We start from the raw sequence: 21,079 nt of genomic DNA on the forward strand, positions 1-21,079 counted from the left end.
GATGCAAACTTTTCAAAGCAACTCTCTGCCTGAACAGGAACCTGAACCCCAGACCCTCAGATTAAAAGTCTGATGCTCTACCGACTGAGCTATCCAGGCTCTACAAAATTTAATACTGTACCTCAAATCGGAATTAATGAACATGTGAATAGATCTGCTTTAAGAGAGAGTGTTCAATTATGGTTTTATGGGTGATTCTAGAATATGCAAAGTGTCTAATCCTATTTCCAGCATAGATCATCTAGGGTGCTAAAAGTTACAGACTAATGGTAAAATTCGATTGTACATTTGCAGTTTTGGCATTAAGCAAAAATCTAGAAAATCCAAACAAAAGTTTCAAACTCTTTTGATCAACATCATACGTATGTGAATGATGCATACTTTTCAATGCAACTCTCCGCCTGAACAGGGACTTGAACCCTGGACCCTCTGATTAAAAGATCGAGGCTCTACCGACTGAGCTATCCAGGATATGCAAAATATAATACTGTACCTCAAATCGGAATTAATGTACATGTGAATAGATCTGCTTTAAGAGAGAGTGTTCAATTATGGTTTCATGGGTGATTCTAGAATATGCAAAGTGTTTAATCCTATTTCCAGCACAGATCATCTAGGGTGCTAATAGTTACAGAATAATGTTAAAATTCGATTGTACATTTGCAGTTTTGGCATTAAGCAAAAATCTAAAAAATCCAAACAAAAGTGTCAAACTCTTACGATCAACATGATACGTATGTGAATGGTACGTACTTTTCAAAAAAATTCTCTGCCTGAACAGGGACTTGAACCCTGGACCCTCAGATTAAAAGTCTGATGCTCTACCGACTGAGCTATCCAGGCTATAAAAAATATAATACTGTATCTCAAATCGGAATTAATGTACATGTGAATAGATCTGCTTTACGAGAGAGTGTTCAATTATGGTTTTATGGGTGATTCTAGAATATGCAAAGTGTCTAATCCTATTTCCAGCATAGATCATCTAGGGTGCTAATAGTTACAGAATAATGGTAAAATTTGATTGTACATTTGCAGTTTTGGCATTAAGCAAAAATCTAGAAAATCCAAACTTTTATGATCAACATCATACATATATGAATGATGCATACTTTTCAAAGCAACTTCTCCGCCTGAACAGGGACTTGAACCCTGGACCCTCAGATTAAAAGTCTGATGCTCTACCGACTGAGCTATCCAGGCTCTCCAAAACATAATGCTGTACCCCAAATCGGAATTAATGTACATAAGAATACATCTCCTTTAAGTGAGAGTGTTCAATTAGGGATTCATGGGTGATTCTAGAATATGCAAAGTGTCTAATCCTATTTCCAGCATAGATCATCTAGGGTGCTAATAGTTACAGAATAATGGTAAAAGTCGATTGTACATTTGCAGTTTTGGCATTAAGCAAAAATCTAGAAAATCCAAACAAAAGTGTCAAACTCTTATGATCATGATGATACGTATGTGAATGATGCATACTTTTCCAAGAAATTCTTCGCCTGAACAGGGACTTGAACCCTGGACCCTCAGATTAAAAGTCTGATGCTCTACCGACTGAGCTACCCAGGCTCTCTGAAACATAATGCTGTACCCCAAATTGGAATTAATGTATATAAGAATAGATTTCCTTTAAGTGAGAGTGTTCAATTAGGGATTTATGGGTGATTCTAGAATATGAAAGTGTCTATACTATTTCCAGCATAGATCATCTGGGGTGATAATATTTACAGAATAATGGTAAAAGTCGATTGTACATTTGCAGTTTTGGCATTAAGCAAAAATCTAAAAAATGCAAACAAAAGTCTCAAACTCTTAAGATCAACATGATACGTATGTGAATGATACATACTTTTCAAAAAAATTCTCCGCCTGAACAGAGACTTGAACCCTGGACCCTCAGATTAAAAGTCTGATGCTCTACCGACTGAGCTATCCAGTCTCTAAAAAATATAATACTGTACCTCAAATCGGAATTAATGTACATGTGAATAGATCTGCTTTACGAGAGAGTGTTCAATTATGGTTTTATGGGTGATTCTAGAATATGCAAAGTGTCTAATCCTATTTCCAGCATAGATCATCTATGGTGCTAAAAGTTACAGAATAATGGTAAAATTCGATTGTACATTTGCAGTTTTGGCATTAAGGAAAAATCTAGAAAATCCAAACAAAAGTTTCATACTCATTTGATCAACATCATACGTATGTGAATGATGCATACTTTTCAAAGCAACTCTCCGCCTGAACAGGGACTTGAACCCTGGACCCTCAGATTAAAAGTTCGATGCTCTACTGACTGAGCTATCCAGGATCTACAAAATATAATACTGTACCTCAAATCGGAATTAATGTACATGTGAATAGATCTGCTTTAAGAGAGAGTGTTCAATTATGGTTTCATGGGTGATTCTAGAATATGCAAAGTGTTTAATCCTATTTCCAGCACAGATCATCTAGGGTGCTAAAAGTTACAGAATAATGTTAAAATTCGATTGTACATTTGCAGTTTTGGCATTAAGCAAAAATCTAAAAAATCCAAACAAAAGTGTCAAACTCTTACGATCATGATGATACGTATGTGAATGATGCATACTTTTCCAAGAAATTCTTCGCCTGAACAGGGACTTGAAACCTGGACCCTCAGATTAAAAGTCTGATGTTCTACCGACTGAGCTATCCAGGCTCTCTGAAACATAATGCTGTACCTCAAATTGGAATTAATGTATATAAGAATAGATCTCCTTTAAGTGAGAGTGTTCAATTAGGGATTTATGGGTTATTCTAGAATATGAAAGTGTCTACCCTATTTCCAGCATAGATCATCTGGGTGATAATATTTACAGAATAATGGTAAAAGTCGATTGTACATTTGCAGTTTTGGCATTAAGCAAAAATCTAAAAAATGCAAACAAAAGTCTCAAACTCTTAAGATCAACATGATACGTATGTGAATGATACATACTTTTCAAAAAAATTCTCCGCCTGAACAGGGACTTGAACCCTGGACCCTCAGATTAAAAGTCTGATGCTCTACCGACTGAGCTATCCAGGCTCTACAGAATATAATACTGTACCTCAAATCGGAATTAATGTGCATGTGAATAGATCTGCTTTAAGAGAGAGTGTTCAATTAGGGATTTATGGGTTATTCTAGAATATGAAAGTGTCTACCCTATTTCCAGCATAGATCATCTGGGTGATAATATTTACAGAATAATGGTAAAAGTCGATTGTACATTTGCAGTTTTGGCATTAAGCAAAAATCTAAAAAATGCAAACAAAAGTGTCAAACTCTTACGATCAACATGATACGTATGTGAATGATACATACATATTTTTTTTAAAAATTCTCCACCTGAACAGGGACTTGAACCCTGGACCCTCAGATTAAAAGTCTGATGCTCTACCGACTGAGCTATCCAGGTTACAAAAATAATAATACTGTACCTCAACTCGGAATTAATGTACATGTGAATAGATCTGCTTTACAAGAGAGTGTTCAATTATGGTTTTATGGGTGATTCTAGAATATGCAAAGTGTCTAATCCTATTTCCAGCATAGATCATCTAGCGTGCTAATAGTTACAGAATAATGGTAAAAGTCGATTGTACATTTGCAGTTTTGGCATTAAGCAAAAATCTAGAAAATCCAAACAAAAGTGTCAAACTCTTACGATCAAGATGATACGAATGTGAATTATGCATACTTTTCAAAGCAATTCTCTGCCTGAACAGGGACTTGAACCCTGGACCCTCAGATTAAAAGTCTGATGCTATCCAGGCCCTCCGATATATAATGCTGTACCCCAAATCGGAATTAATGTACATAAGAATACATCTCCTTTAAGTGAGAGTGTTCAATTAGGGATTTATGGGTTATTCTAGAATATGCAAAGTGTATATCCTATTTCCAGCATAAATCATCTGGGATGCTAATATTTACAGAATAATGGTAAAAGTCGATTGTACATTTGCAGTTTTGGCATTAAGCAAAAATCTAGAAAATCCAAACAAAAGTGTCAATCTCTTAATATCAACATGATACGTATGTGAATGATACATACTTTTCAAAAAAATTCTCCGCCTGAAAGGGAATTGAACCCTGGACCCTCAGATTAAAAGTCTGATGCTCTACCAACTGAGCTATCCAGGCTCTACAGAGTATAATACTGTACCTCAAATCGGAATTAATGTGCATGTGAATAGATCTGCTTTAAGCGAGAGTGTTCAATTATGGATTTAAGGGAGATTCTAGAATATGCAAAGTGTCTAATCCTGTTTCCAGCATAGATCATCTAGGTTGCTAATAGTTACAGAATAATGGTAAAATTCGATTGTACATTTGCAGTTTTGGCATTAAGCAAAAATCTAAAAAATCCAAACAAAAGTGTCAAACTCTTTTGATCAACATGATACGTATGAGAATGATGCAAACTTTTCAAAGCAACTCTCTGCCTGAACAGGAACCTGAACCCTAGACCCTCAGATTAAAAGTCTGATGCTCTACCGACTGAGCTATCCAGGCTCTACAAAATTTAATACTGTACCTCAAATCGGAATTAATGAACATGTGAATAGATCTGCTTTAAGAGAGAGTGTTCAATTATGGTTTTATGGGTGATTCTAGAATATGCAAAGTGTCTAATCCTATTTCCAGCATAGATCATCTAGGGTGCTAAAAGTTACAGACTAATGGTAAAATTCGATTGTACATTTGCAGTTTTGGCATTAAGCAAAAATCTAGAAAATCCAAACAAAAGTTTCAAACTCTTTTGATCAACATCATACGTATGTGAATGATGCATACTTTTCAATGCAACTCTCCGCCTGAACAGGGACTTGAACCCTGGACCCTCTGATTAAAAGATCGAGGCTCTACCGACTGAGCTATCCAGGATATGCAAAATATAATACTGTACCTCAAATCGGAATTAATGTACATGTGAATAGATCTGCTTTAAGAGAGAGTGTTCAATTATGGTTTCATGGGTGATTCTAGAATATGCGAAGTGTTTAATCCTATTTCCAGCACAGATCATCTAGGGTGCTAATAGTTACAGAATAATGTTAAAATTCGATTGTACATTTGCAGTTTTGGCATTAAGCAAAAATCTAAAAAATCCAAACAAAAGTGTCAAACTCTTACGATCAACATGATACGTATGTGAATGGTACGTACTTTTCAAAAAAATTCTCTGCCTGAACAGGGACTTGAACCCTGGACCCTCAGATTAAAAGTCTGATGCTCTACCGACTGAGCTATCCAGGCTATAAAAAATATAATACTGTATCTCAAATCGGAATTAATGTACATGTGAATAGATCTGCTTTACGAGAGAGTGTTCAATTATGGTTTTATGGGTGATTCTAGAATATGCAAAGTGTCTAATCCTATTTCCAGCATAGATCATCTAGGGTGCTAATAGTTACAGAATAATGGTAAAATTTGATTGTACATTTGCAGTTTTGGCATTAAGCAAAAATCTAGAAAATCCAAACTTTTATGATCAACATCATACATATATGAATGATGCATACTTTTCAAAGCAACTTCTCCGCCTGAACAGGGACTTGAACCCTGGACCCTCAGATTAAAAGTCTGATGCTCTACCGACTGAGCTATCCAGGCTCTCCAAAACATAATGCTGTACCCCAAATCGGAATTAATGTACATAAGAATACATCTCCTTTAAGTGAGAGTGTTCAATTAGGGATTCATGGGTGATTCTAGAATATGCAAAGTGTCTAATCCTATTTCCAGCATAGATCATCTAGGGTGCTAATAGTTACAGAATAATGGTAAAAGTCGATTGTACATTTGCAGTTTTGGCATTAAGCAAAAATCTAGAAAATCCAAACAAAAGTGTCAAACTCTTATGATCATGATGATACGTATGTGAATGATGCATACTTTTCCAAGAAATTCTTCGCCTGAACAGGGACTTGAACCCTGGACCCTCAGATTAAAAGTCTGATGCTCTACCGACTGAGCTATCCAGGCTCTCTGAAACATAATGCTGTACCCCAAATTGGAATTAATGTATATAAGAATAGATCTCCTTTAAGTGAGAGTGTTCAATTAGGGATTTATGGGTGATTCTAGAATATGAAAGTGTCTATACTATTTCCAGCATAGATCATCTGGGGTGATAATATTTACAGAATAATGGTAAAAGTCGATTGTACATTTGCAGTTTTGGCATTAAGCAAAAATCTAAAAAATGCAAACAAAAGTCTCAAACTCTTAAGATCAACATGATACGTATGTGAATGATACATACTTTTCAATAAAATTCTCTGCCTGAACAGGGACTTGAACCATGGACCCTAAGATTAAAAGTCTGATGTTCTACCGACTGAGATATCCAGGCTCTACAGAATATAACACTGTACCTCAAATCGGAATTAAGGTGCATGTGAATAGCTCTGCTTTAAGCGAGAGTGTTCAATTATGGTTTTATGGGTGATTCTAGAATATGCAAAGTGTCTAATCCTATTTCCAGCATAGATCATCTAGGGTGCTAAAAGTTACAGAATAATGGTAAAATTCGATTGTACATTTGCAGTTTTGGCATTAAGCAAAAATCTAAAAAATCCAAACAAAAGTGTCAAACTCTTTTGATCAACATGATACGTATGAGAATGATGCAAACTTTTCAAAGCAACTCTCTGCCTGAACAGGAACCTGAACCCTAGACCCTCAGATTAAAAGTCTGATGCTCTACCGACTGAGCTATCCAGGCTCTACAAAATTTAATACTGTACCTCAAATCGGAATTAATGAACATGTGAATAGATCTGCTTTAAGAGAGAGTGTTCAATTATGGTTTTATGGGTGATTCTAGAATATGCAAAGTGTCTAATCCTATTTCCAGCATAGATCATCTAGGGTGCTAAAAGTTACAGACTAATGGTAAAATTCGATTGTACATTTGCAGTTTTGGCATTAAGCAAAAATCTAGAAAATCCAAACAAAAGTTTCAAACTCTTTTGATCAACATCATACGTATGTGAATGATGCATACTTTTCAATGCAACTCTCCGCCTGAACAGGGACTTGAACCCTGGACCCTCTGATTAAAAGATCGAGGCTCTACCGACTGAGCTATCCAGGATATGCAAAATATAATACTGTACCTCAAATCGGAATTAATGTACATGTGAATAGATCTGCTTTAAGAGAGAGTGTTCAATTATGGTTTCATGGGTGATTCTAGAATATGCAAAGTGTTTAATCCTATTTCCAGCACAGATCATCTAGGGTGCTAATAGTTACAGAATAATGTTAAAATTCGATTGTACATTTGCAGTTTTGGCATTAAGCAAAAATCTAAAAAATCCAAACAAAAGTGTCAAACTCTTACGATCAACATGATACGTATGTGAATGGTACGTACTTTTCAAAAAAATTCTCTGCCTGAACAGGGACTTGAACCCTGGACCCTCAGATTAAAAGTCTGATGCTCTACCGACTGAGCTATCCAGGCTATAAAAAATATAATACTGTATCTCAAATCGGAATTAATGTACATGTGAATAGATCTGCTTTACGAGAGAGTGTTCAATTATGGTTTTATGGGTGATTCTAGAATATGCAAAGTGTCTAATCCTATTTCCAGCATAGATCATCTAGGGTGCTAATAGTTACAGAATAATGGTAAAATTTGATTGTACATTTGCAGTTTTGGCATTAAGCAAAAATCTAGAAAATCCAAACTTTTATGATCAACATCATACATATATGAATGATGCATACTTTTCAAAGCAACTTCTCCGCCTGAACAGGGACTTGAACCCTGGACCCTCAGATTAAAAGTCTGATGCTCTACCGACTGAGCTATCCAGGCTCTCCAAAACATAATGCTGTACCCCAAATCGGAATTAATGTACATAAGAATACATCTCCTTTAAGTGAGAGTGTTCAATTAGGGATTCATGGGTGATTCTAGAATATGCAAAGTGTCTAATCCTATTTCCAGCATAGATCATCTAGGGTGCTAATAGTTACAGAATAATGGTAAAAGTCGATTGTACATTTGCAGTTTTGGCATTAAGCAAAAATCTAGAAAATCCAAACAAAAGTGTCAAACTCTTATGATCATGATGATACGTATGTGAATGATGCATACTTTTCCAAGAAATTCTTCGCCTGAACAGGGACTTGAACCCTGGACCCTCAGATTAAAAGTCTGATGCTCTACCGACTGAGCTATCCAGGCTCTCTGAAACATAATGCTGTACCCCAAATTGGAATTAATGTATATAAGAATAGATCTCCTTTAAGTGAGAGTGTTCAATTAGGGATTTATGGGTGATTCTAGAATATGAAAGTGTCTATACTATTTCCAGCATAGATCATCTGGGGTGATAATATTTACAGAATAATGGTAAAAGTCGATTGTACATTTGCAGTTTTGGCATTAAGCAAAAATCTAAAAAATGCAAACAAAAGTCTCAAACTCTTAAGATCAACATGATACGTATGTGAATGATACATACTTTTCAATAAAATTCTCTGCCTGAACAGGGACTTGAACCATGGACCCTAAGATTAAAAGTCTGATGTTCTACCGACTGAGATATCCAGGCTCTACAGAATATAACACTGTACCTCAAATCGGAATTAAGGTGCATGTGAATAGCTCTGCTTTAAGCGAGAGTGTTCAATTATGGTTTTATGGGTGATTCTAGAATATGCAAAGTGTCTAATCCTATTTCCAGCATAGATCATCTAGGGTGCTAAAAGTTACAGAATAATGGTAAAATTCGATTGTACATTTGCAGTTTTGGCATTAAGCAAAAATCTAGAAAATCCAAACAAAAGTTTCAAACTCTTTTGATCAACATCATACGTATGTGAATGATGCATACTTTTCAAAGCAACTCTCCGCCTGAACAGGGACTTGAACCCTGGACACTCAGATTAAAACTTCGATGCTCTACCGACTGAGCTATCCAGGCTCTACAAAATATAATACTGTACCTCAAATCAGAATTAATGTACATGTGAATAGATCTGCTTTAAGAGAGAGTGTTCAATTATGGTTTCATGGGTGATTCTAGAATATGCAAAGTGTTTAATCCTATTTCCAGCACAGATCATCTAGGGTGCTAATAGTTACAGAATAATGTTAAAATTCGATTGTACATTTGCAGTTTTGGCATTAAGCAAAAATCTAAAAAATCCAAACAAAAGTGTCAAACTCTTACGATCATGATGATACGTATGTGAATGATGCATACTTTTCCAAGAAATTCTTCACCTGAACAGGGACTTGAAACCTGGACCCTCAGATTAAAAGTCTGATGCTCTACCGACTGAGCTATCCAGGCTCTCTGAAACATAATGCTGTACCTCAAATTGGAATTAATGTATATAAGAATAGATCTCCTTTAAGTGAGAGTGTTCAATTAGGGATTTATGGGTGATTCTAGAATATGAAAGTGTCTACCCTATTTCCAGCATAGATCATCTGGGGTGATAATATTTACAGAATAATGGTAAAAGTCGATTGTACATTTGCAGTTTTGGCATTAAGCAAAAATCTAAAAAATGCAAACAAAAGTCTCAAACTCTTAAGATCAACATGATACGTATGTGAATGATACATACTTTTCAAAAAAATTCTCCGCCTGAACAGGGACTTGAACCTGGACCCTCAGATTAAAAGTCTGATGCTTTACCGACTGAGCTATCCAGGCTCTACAGAGTATAATACTGTACCTCAAATCGGAATTAATGTGCATGTGAATAGATCTGCTTTAAGAGAGAGTGTTCAATTATGGTTTCATGGGTGATTCTAGAATATGCAAAGTGTTTAATCCTATATCCAGCACAGATCATCTAGGGTGCTAATAGTTACAGAATAATGTTAAAATTCGATTGTACATTTGCAGTTTTGGCATTAAGCAAAAATCTAAAAAATCCAAACAAAAGTGTCAAACTCTTACGATCAACATGATACGTATGTGAATGATACATACTTTTCAAAAAAATTCTCCGCCTGAACAGGGACTTGAACCCTGGACCCTCAGATTAAAAGTCTGATGCTCTACCGACTGAGCTATCCAGGCTCCAAAAAATATAATACTGTACCTCAACTCGGAATTAATGTACATGTGAATAGATCTGCTTTACAAGAGAGTGTTCAATTATAGTTTTATGGGTGATTCTAGAATATGCAAAGTGTCTAATCCTATTTCCAGCATAGATCATCTAGGGTGCTAATAGTTACAGAATAATGGTAAAAGTCGATTGTACATTTGCAGTTTTGGCATTAAGCAAAAATCTAGAAAATCCAAACAAAAGTGGCAAACTCTTACGATCAAGATGATACGAATGTGAATTATGCATACTTTTCAAAGCAATTCTCTGCCTGAACAGGGACTTGAACCCTGGACCCTCAGATTAAAAGTCTGATGCTCTACCGACTGAGCTATCCAGGCCCTCCGATATATAATGCTGTACCCCAAATCGGAATTAATGTACATAAGAATACATCTCCTTTAAGTGAGAGTGTTCAATTAGGGATTTATGGGTTATTCTAGAATATGCAAAGTGTCTATCCTATTTCCAGCATAGATCATCTGGGATGCTAATATTTACAGAATAATGGTAAAAGTCGATTGTACATTTGCAGTTTTGGCATTAAGCAAAAATCTAGAAAATCCAAACAAAAGTGTCAATCTCTTAATATCAACATCATACGTATGTGAATGATACATACTTTTCAAAAAAATTCTCCGCCTGAACAGGGACTTGAACCCTGGACCCTCAGATTAAAAGTCTGATGCTCTACCAACTGAGCTATCCAGGCTCTACAGAATATAATACTGTACCTCAAATCGGAATTAATGTGCATGTGAATAGATCTGCTTTAAGCGAGAGTGTTCAATTATGGTTTTATGGGAGATTCTAGAATATGCAAAGTGTCTAATCCTATTTCCAGCATAGATCATCTAGGTTGCTAATAGTTACAGAATAATGGTAAAATTCGATTGTACATTTGCAGTTTTGGCATTAAGCAAAAATCTAAAAAATCCAAACAAAAGTGTCAAACTCTTACGATCAACATGATACGTATGAGAATGATGCAAACTTTTCAAAGCAACTCTCTGCCTGAACAGGAACCTGAACCCTAGACCCTCAGATTAAAAGTCTGATGCTCTACCGACTGAGCTATCCAGGCTCTACAAAATTTAATACTGTACCTCAAATTGGAATTAATGAACATGTGAATAGATCTGCTTTAAGAGAGAGTGTTCAATTATGGTTTTATGGGTGATTCTAGAATATGCAAAGTGTCTAATCCTATTTCCAGCATAGATCATCTATGGTGCTAAAAGTTACAGAATAATGGTAAAATTCGATTGTACATTTGCAGTTTTGGCATTAAGCAAAAATCTAGAAAATCCAAACAAAAGTGTCAAACTCTTATGATCATGATGATACGTATGTGAATGATACATACTTTTCAAAAAAAAATTCTCTGCCTGAACAGGGACTTGAACCCTGGACCCTCAGATTAAAAGTCTGATGCTCTACCGACTGAGCTATCCAGGCTCTAAAAAATATAATACTGTACCTCAAATCGGAATTAATGTACATGTGAATAGATCTGCTTTACGAGAGAGTGTTCAATTATGGTTTTATGGGTGATTCTAAAATATGCAAAGTGTCTAATTCTATTTCCAGCATAGATAATCTAGGGTGCTAATAGTTACAGAATAATGGTAAAATTCGATTGTACATTTGCAGTTTTGGCATTAAGCAAAAATCTAGAAAATCCAAACAAAAGTTCCAAACTTTTATCATGAACATCATACGTATATGAATGATGCATACTTTTCAAAGCAACTTCTACGCCTGAACAGGGACTTGAACTCTGGACCCTCAGATTAAAAGTCTGATGCTCTACCGACTGAGCTATCCAGGCTCTCCAAAACATAATGCTGTACCCCAAATTGGAATTAATGTACATAAGAATACATCTCCTTTAAGTGAGAGTGTTCAATTAGGGATTCATGGGTGATTCTAGAATATGCAAAGTGTCTAATCCTATTTCCAGCACAGATCATCTAGGGTGCTAATAGTTACAGAATAATGGTAAAAGTTGATTGTACATTTGCAGTTTTGGCATTAAGCAAAAATCTAGAAAATCCAAACAAAAGTGTCAAACTCTTACGATCATGATGATACGTATGTGAATGATGCATACTTTTCCAAGAAATTCTTCGCCTGAACAGGGACTTGAACCCTGGACCCTCAGATTAAAAGTCGGATGCTCTACCGACTGAGCTATCCAGGCTCTCTGAAACATAATGCTGTACCCCAAATTGGAATTAATGTATACAAGAATAGATCTCCTTTAAGTGAGAGTGTTCAATTAGGGATTTATGGGTGATTCTAGAATATGAAAGTGTCTATCCTATTTCCAGCATAGATCATCTGGGGTGATAATATTTACAGAATAATGGTAAAAGTCGATTGTACATTTGCAGTTTTGGCATTAAGCAAAAATCTAGAAAATCCAAACAAAAGTGTCAATCTCTTAATATCAACATGATACGTATGTGAATGATACATACTTTTCAAAAAAATTCTCCGCCTGAACAGGGACTTGAACCCTGGACCCTCAGACTAAAAGTCTGATGTTCTACCGACTGAGCTATCCAGGCTCTTAAAAAAAAAATAATGTACCTCAAATGGGAATTAATGTACATGTGAATAGATCTACTTTACGAGAGAGTGTTCAATTATGGTTTTATGGGTGATTCTAGAATATGCAAAGTGTCTAATCCTATTTCCAGCATAGATCATATCGGGTGCTAAAAGTTACAGAATAATGGTAAAATTCGATTGTACATTTGCAGTTTTGGCATTAAGCAAAAATCTAGAAAATCCAAACAAAAGTTTCAAACTCTTTTGATCAACATCATACGTATGTGAATGATGCATACTTTTCAAAGCAACTCTCCGCCTGAACAGGGACTTGAACCCTGGACCCTCAGATTAAAAGTTCGATGCTTTACCGACTGAGCTATCCAGGGTCTACAAAACATAATACTGTACCTCAAATCGGAATTAATGTACATGTGAATAGATCTGCTTTAAGCGAGAGTGTTCAATTATGGTTTTATGGGTGATTCTAGAATATGCAAAGTGTCTAATCCTATTTCCAGCATAGATCATCTAGGGTGCTAAAAGTTACAGAATAATGGTAAAATTCGATTGTACATTTGCAGTTTTGGCATTAAGCAAAAATCTAGAAAATCCAAACAAAAGTTTCAAACTCTTTTGATCAACATCATACGTATGTGAATGATGCATACTTTTCAAAGCAACTCTCCGCCTGAACAGGGACTTGAACCCTGGACCCTCAGATTAAAAGATCGATGCTCTACTGACTGAGCTATCCAGGCTCTACAAAATATAATACTGTACCTCAAATCGGAATTAATGTACATGTGAATAGATCTGCTTTAAGAGAGAGTGTTCAATTATGGTTTCATGGGTGATTCTAGAATATGCAAAGTGTTTAATTCTATTTCCAGCACAGATCATCTAGGGTGCTAATAGTTACAGAATAATGTTAAAATTCGATTGTACATTTGCAGTTTTGGCATTAAGCAAAAATCTAGAAAATCCAAACAAAAGTGTCAAACTCTTATGATCATGATGATACGTATGTGAATGATACATACTTTTCAAAAAAAAAATTTCTGCCTGAACAGGGACTTGAACCCTGGACCCTCAGATTAAAAGTCTGATGCTCTACCGACTGAGCTATCCAGGCTCTAAAAAATATAATACTGTACCTCAAATCGGAATTAATGTACATGTGAATAGATCTGCTTTACGAGAGAGTGTTCAATTATGGTTTTATGGGTGATTCTAGAATATGCAAAGTGTCTAATCCTATTTCCAGCATAGATCACCTAGGGTGCTAATAGTTACAGAATAATGTTAAAATTCGATTGTACATTTGCAGTTTTGGCATTAAGCAAAAATCTAGAAAATCCAAACAAAAGTTTCAAACTTTTACGATCAACATCATACGTATGTGAATGATGCACACTTTTCAAAGCAACTTCTCCGCCTGAACAGGGACTTGAACCCTGGACCCTCAGATTAAAAGTCTGATGCTCTACCGACTGAGCTATCCAGGCTCTCCAAAACATAATGCTGTACCCCAAATCGGAATTAATGTACATAAGAATACATCTCCTTTAAGTGAGAGTGTTCAATTAGGGATTCATGGGTGATTCTAGAATATGCAAAGTGTCTAATCCTATTTCCAGCATAGATCATCTAGGGTGCTAATAGTTACAGAATAATGGTAAAAGTCGATTGTACATTTGCAGTTTTGGAATTAAGCAAAAATCTAGAAAATCCAAACAAAAGTGTCAAACTCTTATGATCATGATGATACGTATGTGAATGATGCATACTTTTCCAAGAAATTCTTTGCCTGAACAGGGACTTGAACCCTGGACCCTCAGATTAAAAGTCTGATGCTCTACCGACTGAGCTATCCAGGCTCTCTGAAACATAATGCTGTACCCCAAATTGGAATTAATGTATATAAGAATAGATCTCCTTTAAGTGAGAGTGTTCAATTAGGGATTTATGGGTGATTCTAGAATATGAAAGTGTCTATACTATTTCCAGCATAGATCATCTGGGGTGATAATATTTACAGAATAATGGTAAAAGTCGATTGTTCATTTGCAGTTTTGGCATTAAGCAAAAATCTAAAAAATGCAAACAAAAGTCTCAAACTCTTAAGATCAACATGATACGTATGTGAATGATACATACTTTTCAAAAAAATTCTCTGCCTGAACAGGGACTTGAACCATGGACCCTAAGATTAAAAGTCTGATGCGCTACCGACTGAGATATCCAGGCTCTACAGAATATAACACTGTACCTCAAATCGGAATTAATGTGCATGTGAATAGCTCTGCTTTAAGCGAGAGTGTTCAATTATGGTTTTATTGGTGATTCTAGAATATGCAAAGTGTCTAATCCTATTTCCAGCATAGATCATCTAGGGTGCTAAAAGTTACAGAATAATGGTAAAATTCGATTGTACATTTGCAGTTTTGGCATTAAGCAAAAATCTAGAAAATCCAAACAAAAGTGTCAAACTCTTATGATCATGATGATACGTATGTGAATGATACATACTTTTCAAAAAAAAATTCTCTGCCTGAACAGGGACTTGAACCCTGGACCCTCAGATTAAAAGTCTGATGCTCTACCGACTGAGCTATCCAGGCTCTAAAAAATATAATACTGTACCTCAAATCGGAATTAATGTACATGTGAATAGATCTGCTTTACGAGAGAGTGTTCAATTATGGTTTTATGGGTGATTCTAAAATATGCAAAGTGTCTAATTCTATTTCCAGCATAGATAATCTAGGGTGCTAATAGTTACAGAATAATGGTAAAATTCGATTGTACATTTGCAGTTTTGGCATTAAGCAAAAATCTAGAAAATCCAAACAAAAGTTCCAAACTTTTATCATGAACATCATACGTATATGAATGATGCATACTTTTCAAAGCAACTTCTACGCCTGAACAGGGACTTGAACTCTGGACCCTCAGATTAAAAGTCTGATGCTCTACCGACTGAGCTATCCAGGCTCTCCAAAACATAATGCTGTACCCCAAATTGGAATTAATGTACATAAGAATACATCTCCTTTAAGTGAGAGTGTTCAATTAGGGATTCATGGGTGATTCTAGAATATGCAAAGTGTCTAATCCTATTTCCAGCACAGATCATCTAGGGTGCTAATAGTTACAGAATAATGGTAAAAGTTGATTGTACATTTGCAGTTTTGGCATTAAGCAAAAATCTAGAAAATCCAAACAAAAGTGTCAAACTCTTACGATCATGATGATACGTATGTGAATGATGCATACTTTTCCAAGAAATTCTTCGCCTGAACAGGGACTTGAACCCTGGACCCTCAGATTAAAAGTCGGATGCTCTACCGACTGAGCTATCCAGGCTCTCTGAAACATAATGCTGTACCCCAAATTGGAATTAATGTATATAAGAATAGATCTCCTTTAAGTGAGAGTGTTCAATTAGGGATTTATGGGTGATTCTAGAATATGAAAGTGTCTATCCTATTTCCAGCATAGATCATCTGGGGTGATAATATTTACAGAATAATGGTAAAAGTCGATTGTACATTTGCAGTTTTGGCATTAAGCAAAAATCTAGAAAATCCAAACAAAAGTGTCAATCTCTTAATATCAACATGATACGTATGTGAATGATACATACTTTTCAAAAAAATTCTCCGCCTGAACAGGGACTTGAACCCTGGACCCTCAGACTAAAAGTCTGATGTTCTACCGACTGAGCTATCCAGGCTCTTAAAAAAAAAATAATGTACCTCAAATGGGAATTAATGTACATGTGAATAGATCTACTTTACGAGAGAGTGTTCAATTATGGTTTTATGGGTGATTCTAGAATATGCAAAGTGTCTAATCCTATTTCCAGCATAGATCATATCGGGTGCTAAAAGTTACAGAATAATGGTAAAATTCGATTGTACATTTGCAGTTTTGGCATTAAGCAAAAATCTAGAAAATCCAAACAAAAGTTTCAAACTCTTTTGATCAACATCATACGTATGTGAATGATGCATACTTTTCAAAGCAACTCTCCGCCTGAACAGGGACTTGAACCCTGGACCCTCAGATTAAAAGTTCGATGCTTTACCGACTGAGCTATCCAGGGTCTACAAAACATAATACTGTACCTCAAATCGGAATTAATGTACATGTGAATAGATCTGCTTTAAGCGAGAGTGTTCAATTATGGTTTTATGGGTGATTCTAGAATATGCAAAGTGTCTAATCCTATTTCCAGCATAGATCATCTAGGGTGCTAAAAGTTACAGAATAATGGTAAAATTCGATTGTACATTTGCAGTTTTGGCATTAAGCAAAAATCTAGAAAATCCAAACAAAAGTTTCAAACTCTTTTGATCAACATCATACGTATGTGAATGATGCATACTTTTCAAAGCAACTCTCCGCCTGAACAGGGACTTGAACCCTGGACCCTCAGATTAAAAGATCGATGCTCTACCGACTGAGCTATCCAGGCTCTACAAAATATAATACTGTACCTCAAATCGGAATTAATGTACATGTGAATAGATCTGCTTTAAGAGAGAGTGTTCAATTATGGTTTCATGGGTGATTCTAGAATATGCAAAGTGTTTAATCCTATTTCCAGCACAGATCATCTAGGGTGCTAATAGTTACAGAATAATGTTAAAATTCGATTGTACATTTGCAGTTTTGGCATTAAGCAAAAATCTAGAAAATCCAAACAAAAGTGTCAAACTCTTATGATCATGATGATACGTATGTGAATGATACATACTTTTCAAAAAAAAAATTTCTGCCTGAACAGGGACTTGAACCCTGGACCCTCAGATTAAAAGTCTGATGCTCTACCGACTGAGCTATCCAGGCTCTAAAAAATATAATACTGTACCTCAAATCGGAATTAATGTACATGTGAATAGATCTGCTTTACGAGAGAGTGTTCAATTATAATTTTATGGGTGATTCTAGAATATGCAAAGTGTCTAATCCTATTTCCAGCATAGATCATCTAGGGTGCTAATAGTTACAGAATAATGTTAAAATTCGATTGTACATTTGCAGTTTTGGCATTAAGCAAAAATCTAGAAAATCCAAACAAAAGTTTCAAACTTTTACGATCAACATCATACGTATGTGAATGATGCACACTTTTCAAAGCAACTTCTCCGCCTGAACAGGGACTTGAACCCTGGACCCTCAGATTAAAAGTCTGATGCTCTACCGACTGAGCTATCCAGGCTCTCCAAAACATAATGCTGTACCCCAAATCGGAATTAATGTACATAAGAATACATCTCCTTTAAGTGAGAGTGTTCAATTAGGGATTCATGGGTGATTCTAGAATATGCAAAGTGTCTAATCCTATTTCCAGCATAGATCATCTAGGGTGCTAATAGTTACAGAATAATGGTAAAAGTCGATTGTACATTTGCAGTTTTGGAATTAAGCAAAAATCTAGAAAATCCAAACAAAAGTGTCAAACTCTTATGATCATGATGATACGTATGTGAATGATGCATACTTTTCCAAGAAATTCTTCGCCTGAACAGGGACTTGAACCCTGGACCCTCAGATTAAAAGTCTGATGCTCTACCGACTGAGCTATCCAGGCTCTCTGAAACATAATGCTGTACCCCAAATTGGAATTAATGTATATAAGAATAGATCTCCTTTAAGTGAGAGTGTTCAATTAGGGATTTATGGGTGATTCTAGAATATGAAAGTGTCTATACTATTTCCAGCATAGATCATCTGGGGTGATAATATTTACAGAATAATGGTAAAAGTCGATTGTTCATTTGCAGTTTTGGCATTAAGCAAAAATCTAAAAAATGCAAACAAAAGTCTCAAACTCTTAAGATCAACATGATACGTATGTGAATGATACATACTTTTCAAAAAAATTCTCTGCCTGAACAGGGACTTGAACCATGGACCCTAAGATTAAAAGTCTGATGCGCTACCGACTGAGATATCCAGGCTCTACAGAATATAACACTGTACCTCAAATCGGAATTAATGTGCATGTGAATAGCTCTGCTTTAAGCGAGAGTGTTCAATTATGGTTTTATTGGTGATTCTAGAATATGCAAAGTGTCTAATCCTATTTCCAGCATAGATCATCTAGGGTGCTAAAAGTTACAGAATAATGGTAAAATTCGATTGTACATTTGCAGTTTTGGCATTAAGCAAAAATCTAGAAAATCCAAACAAAAGTTTCAAACTCTTTTGATCAACATCATACGTATGTGAATGATGCATACTTTTCAAAGCAACTCTCCGCCTGAACAGGGACTTGAACCCTGGACCCTCAGATTAAAAATTCGATGCTCTACCGACTGAGCCATCCAGGCTCTACAAAATTTAATACTGTACCTCAAATCGGAATTAATGTACATGTGAATAGATCTGCTTTAAGAGAGAGTGTTCAATTATGGTTTCATGGGTGATTCTAGAATATGCAAAGTGTTTAATCCTATTTCCAGCACAGATCATCTAGGGTGCTAATAGTTACAGAATAATGTTAAAATTCGATTGTACATTTGCAGTTTTGGCATTAAGCAAAAATCTAAAAAATCCAAACAAAAGTGTCAAACTCTTACGATCAACATGATACGTATGTGAATGATACATACTTTTCAAAAAAATTCTCCTCCTGAACAGAGACTTGAACCCTGGACCCTCAGATTAAAAGTCTGATGCTCTACCGACTGAGCTATCCAGGCTCTAAAAAATATAATACTGTACCTCAAATCGGAATTAATGTACATGTGAATAGATCTGCTTTACGAGAGAGTGTTCAATTATGGTTTTATGGGTGATTCTAGAATATGCAAAGTGTCTAATTCTATTTCCAGCATAGATCATCTAGGGTGCTAATAGTTACAGAATAATGGTAAAATTCGATTGTACATTTGCAGTTTTGGCATTAAGCAAAAATCTAGAAAATCCAAACAAAAGTTCCAAACTTTTATGATGAACATCATACGTATATGAATGATGCATACTTTTCAAAGCAACTTCTACGCCTGAACAGGGACTTGAACCCTGGACCCTCAGATTAAAAGTCTGATGCTCTACCGACTGAGCTATCCAGGCTCTCCAAAACATAATGCTGTACCCCAAATCGGAATTAATGTACATAAGAATACATCTCCTTTAAGTGAGAGTGTTCAATTAGGGATTTATGGGTTATTCTAGAATATGCAAAGTGTCTAATCCTATTTCCAGCATAGATCATCTAGGGTGCTAATAGTTACAGAATAATGGTAAAAGTCGATTGTACATTTGCAGTTTTGGCATTAAGCAAAAATCTAGAAAATCCAAACAAAAGTGTCAAACTCTTACGATCATGATGATACGTATGTGAATGATGCATACTTTTCCAAGAAATTCTTCGCCTGAACAGGGACTTGAACCCTGGACCCTCAGATTAAAAGTCTGATGCTCTACCGACTGAGCTTTCCAGGCCCTCCGAAATATAATGCTGTACCCCAAATCGGAATTAATGTACATAAGAATACATCTCCTTTAAGTGAGAGTGTTCAATTAGGGATTTATGGGTTATTCTAGAATATGCAAAGTGTCTAATCCTATTTCCAGCATAGATCATCTAGGGTGCTAATAGTTACAGAATAATGGTAAAAGTCGATTGTACATTTGCAGTTTTGGCATTAAGCAAAAATCTAGAAAATCCAAACAAAAGTGTCAAACTCTTACGATCATGATGATACGTATGTGAATGATACATACTTTTCAAAAAAATTCTCCGCCTTAACAGAGACTTGAACCCTGGACCCTCAGATTAAAAGTCTGATGCTCTACCGACTGAGCTGTCCAGGCTCTGCAAAATAAAATACTGTACCTCAAATCGGAATTAATGTACATGTGAATAGATCTGCTTTAAGAGAGAGTTTTCAATTATGGTTTTATGGGTGATTCTAGAATATGCAAAGTGTCTAATCCTATTTCCAGCATAGATCATCTAGGGTGCTAATAGTTACAGAATAATGGTAAAAGTCGATTGTACATTTGCAGTTTTGGCATTAAGCAAAAATCTAGAAAATCCAAACAAAAGTGTCAAACTCTTACGATCAAGGTGATACGAATGTGAATTATGCATACTTTTCAAAGCAATTCTCCGCCTGAACAGGGACTTGAACCCTGGACCCTCAGATTAAAAGTCTGATGCTCTACCGACTGAGCTTTCCAGGCCCTCCGAAATATAATGCTGTACCCCAAATCGGAATTAATGTACATAAGAATACATCTCCTTTAAGTGAGAGTGTTCAATTAGGGATTTATGGGTTATTCTAGAATATGCAAAGTGTCTATCCTATTTCCAGCATAGATCATCTGGGATGCTAATATTTACAGAATAATGGTAAAAGTCGAATGTACATTTGCAGTTTTGGCATTAAG

General features: G+C 35.7%; 21 non-coding genes across 21 annotated transcripts; all 21 read right to left on the reverse strand.

The window, feature by feature from the left end:
• Nucleotides 1-770: 770 nt before the first annotated feature.
• On the reverse strand, nt 771-843 carry TRNAK-UUU (transfer RNA lysine (anticodon UUU)). Its single transcript has one exon. It is a non-coding gene; the product is annotated as a tRNA-Lys (tRNA).
• Nucleotides 844-1,130: 287 nt separating this feature from the next.
• TRNAK-UUU (transfer RNA lysine (anticodon UUU)) lies at nt 1,131-1,203 on the reverse strand. Its single transcript has one exon. It is a non-coding gene; the product is annotated as a tRNA-Lys (tRNA).
• A 1,782-nt stretch (nt 1,204-2,985) lies between these two features.
• Nucleotides 2,986-3,058, reverse strand: TRNAK-UUU (transfer RNA lysine (anticodon UUU)). Its single transcript has one exon. It is a non-coding gene; the product is annotated as a tRNA-Lys (tRNA).
• A 2,144-nt stretch (nt 3,059-5,202) lies between these two features.
• Nucleotides 5,203-5,275, reverse strand: TRNAK-UUU (transfer RNA lysine (anticodon UUU)). Its single transcript has one exon. It is a non-coding gene; the product is annotated as a tRNA-Lys (tRNA).
• Nucleotides 5,276-5,562: 287 nt separating this feature from the next.
• Nucleotides 5,563-5,635, reverse strand: TRNAK-UUU (transfer RNA lysine (anticodon UUU)). Its single transcript has one exon. It is a non-coding gene; the product is annotated as a tRNA-Lys (tRNA).
• A 299-nt stretch (nt 5,636-5,934) lies between these two features.
• On the reverse strand, nt 5,935-6,007 carry TRNAK-UUU (transfer RNA lysine (anticodon UUU)). Its single transcript has one exon. It is a non-coding gene; the product is annotated as a tRNA-Lys (tRNA).
• Nucleotides 6,008-7,420: 1,413 nt separating this feature from the next.
• Nucleotides 7,421-7,493, reverse strand: TRNAK-UUU (transfer RNA lysine (anticodon UUU)). The gene has a single exon. It is a non-coding gene; the product is annotated as a tRNA-Lys (tRNA).
• Nucleotides 7,494-7,780: 287 nt separating this feature from the next.
• TRNAK-UUU (transfer RNA lysine (anticodon UUU)) lies at nt 7,781-7,853 on the reverse strand. The gene has a single exon. It is a non-coding gene; the product is annotated as a tRNA-Lys (tRNA).
• A 299-nt stretch (nt 7,854-8,152) lies between these two features.
• Nucleotides 8,153-8,225, reverse strand: TRNAK-UUU (transfer RNA lysine (anticodon UUU)). The gene has a single exon. It is a non-coding gene; the product is annotated as a tRNA-Lys (tRNA).
• Nucleotides 8,226-10,007: 1,782 nt separating this feature from the next.
• On the reverse strand, nt 10,008-10,080 carry TRNAK-UUU (transfer RNA lysine (anticodon UUU)). The gene has a single exon. It is a non-coding gene; the product is annotated as a tRNA-Lys (tRNA).
• Nucleotides 10,081-10,379: 299 nt separating this feature from the next.
• TRNAK-UUU (transfer RNA lysine (anticodon UUU)) lies at nt 10,380-10,452 on the reverse strand. The gene has a single exon. It is a non-coding gene; the product is annotated as a tRNA-Lys (tRNA).
• A 298-nt stretch (nt 10,453-10,750) lies between these two features.
• On the reverse strand, nt 10,751-10,823 carry TRNAK-UUU (transfer RNA lysine (anticodon UUU)). Its single transcript has one exon. It is a non-coding gene; the product is annotated as a tRNA-Lys (tRNA).
• A 673-nt stretch (nt 10,824-11,496) lies between these two features.
• Nucleotides 11,497-11,569, reverse strand: TRNAK-UUU (transfer RNA lysine (anticodon UUU)). The gene has a single exon. It is a non-coding gene; the product is annotated as a tRNA-Lys (tRNA).
• Nucleotides 11,570-13,729: 2,160 nt separating this feature from the next.
• Nucleotides 13,730-13,802, reverse strand: TRNAK-UUU (transfer RNA lysine (anticodon UUU)). Its single transcript has one exon. It is a non-coding gene; the product is annotated as a tRNA-Lys (tRNA).
• Nucleotides 13,803-14,102: 300 nt separating this feature from the next.
• Nucleotides 14,103-14,175, reverse strand: TRNAK-UUU (transfer RNA lysine (anticodon UUU)). The gene has a single exon. It is a non-coding gene; the product is annotated as a tRNA-Lys (tRNA).
• Nucleotides 14,176-14,474: 299 nt separating this feature from the next.
• Nucleotides 14,475-14,547, reverse strand: TRNAK-UUU (transfer RNA lysine (anticodon UUU)). The gene has a single exon. It is a non-coding gene; the product is annotated as a tRNA-Lys (tRNA).
• Nucleotides 14,548-15,218: 671 nt separating this feature from the next.
• On the reverse strand, nt 15,219-15,291 carry TRNAK-UUU (transfer RNA lysine (anticodon UUU)). Its single transcript has one exon. It is a non-coding gene; the product is annotated as a tRNA-Lys (tRNA).
• A 2,160-nt stretch (nt 15,292-17,451) lies between these two features.
• TRNAK-UUU (transfer RNA lysine (anticodon UUU)) lies at nt 17,452-17,524 on the reverse strand. Its single transcript has one exon. It is a non-coding gene; the product is annotated as a tRNA-Lys (tRNA).
• A 300-nt stretch (nt 17,525-17,824) lies between these two features.
• On the reverse strand, nt 17,825-17,897 carry TRNAK-UUU (transfer RNA lysine (anticodon UUU)). The gene has a single exon. It is a non-coding gene; the product is annotated as a tRNA-Lys (tRNA).
• Nucleotides 17,898-18,196: 299 nt separating this feature from the next.
• Nucleotides 18,197-18,269, reverse strand: TRNAK-UUU (transfer RNA lysine (anticodon UUU)). The gene has a single exon. It is a non-coding gene; the product is annotated as a tRNA-Lys (tRNA).
• Nucleotides 18,270-19,683: 1,414 nt separating this feature from the next.
• On the reverse strand, nt 19,684-19,756 carry TRNAK-UUU (transfer RNA lysine (anticodon UUU)). The gene has a single exon. It is a non-coding gene; the product is annotated as a tRNA-Lys (tRNA).
• Between the last annotated feature and the right edge of the window lie 1,323 nt (nt 19,757-21,079).

This window comes from Leptodactylus fuscus, chromosome 1, assembly GCF_031893055.1.
Source record: "Leptodactylus fuscus isolate aLepFus1 chromosome 1, aLepFus1.hap2, whole genome shotgun sequence".
Classification (NCBI taxonomy): Eukaryota; Metazoa; Chordata; class Amphibia; order Anura; family Leptodactylidae; genus Leptodactylus; species Leptodactylus fuscus.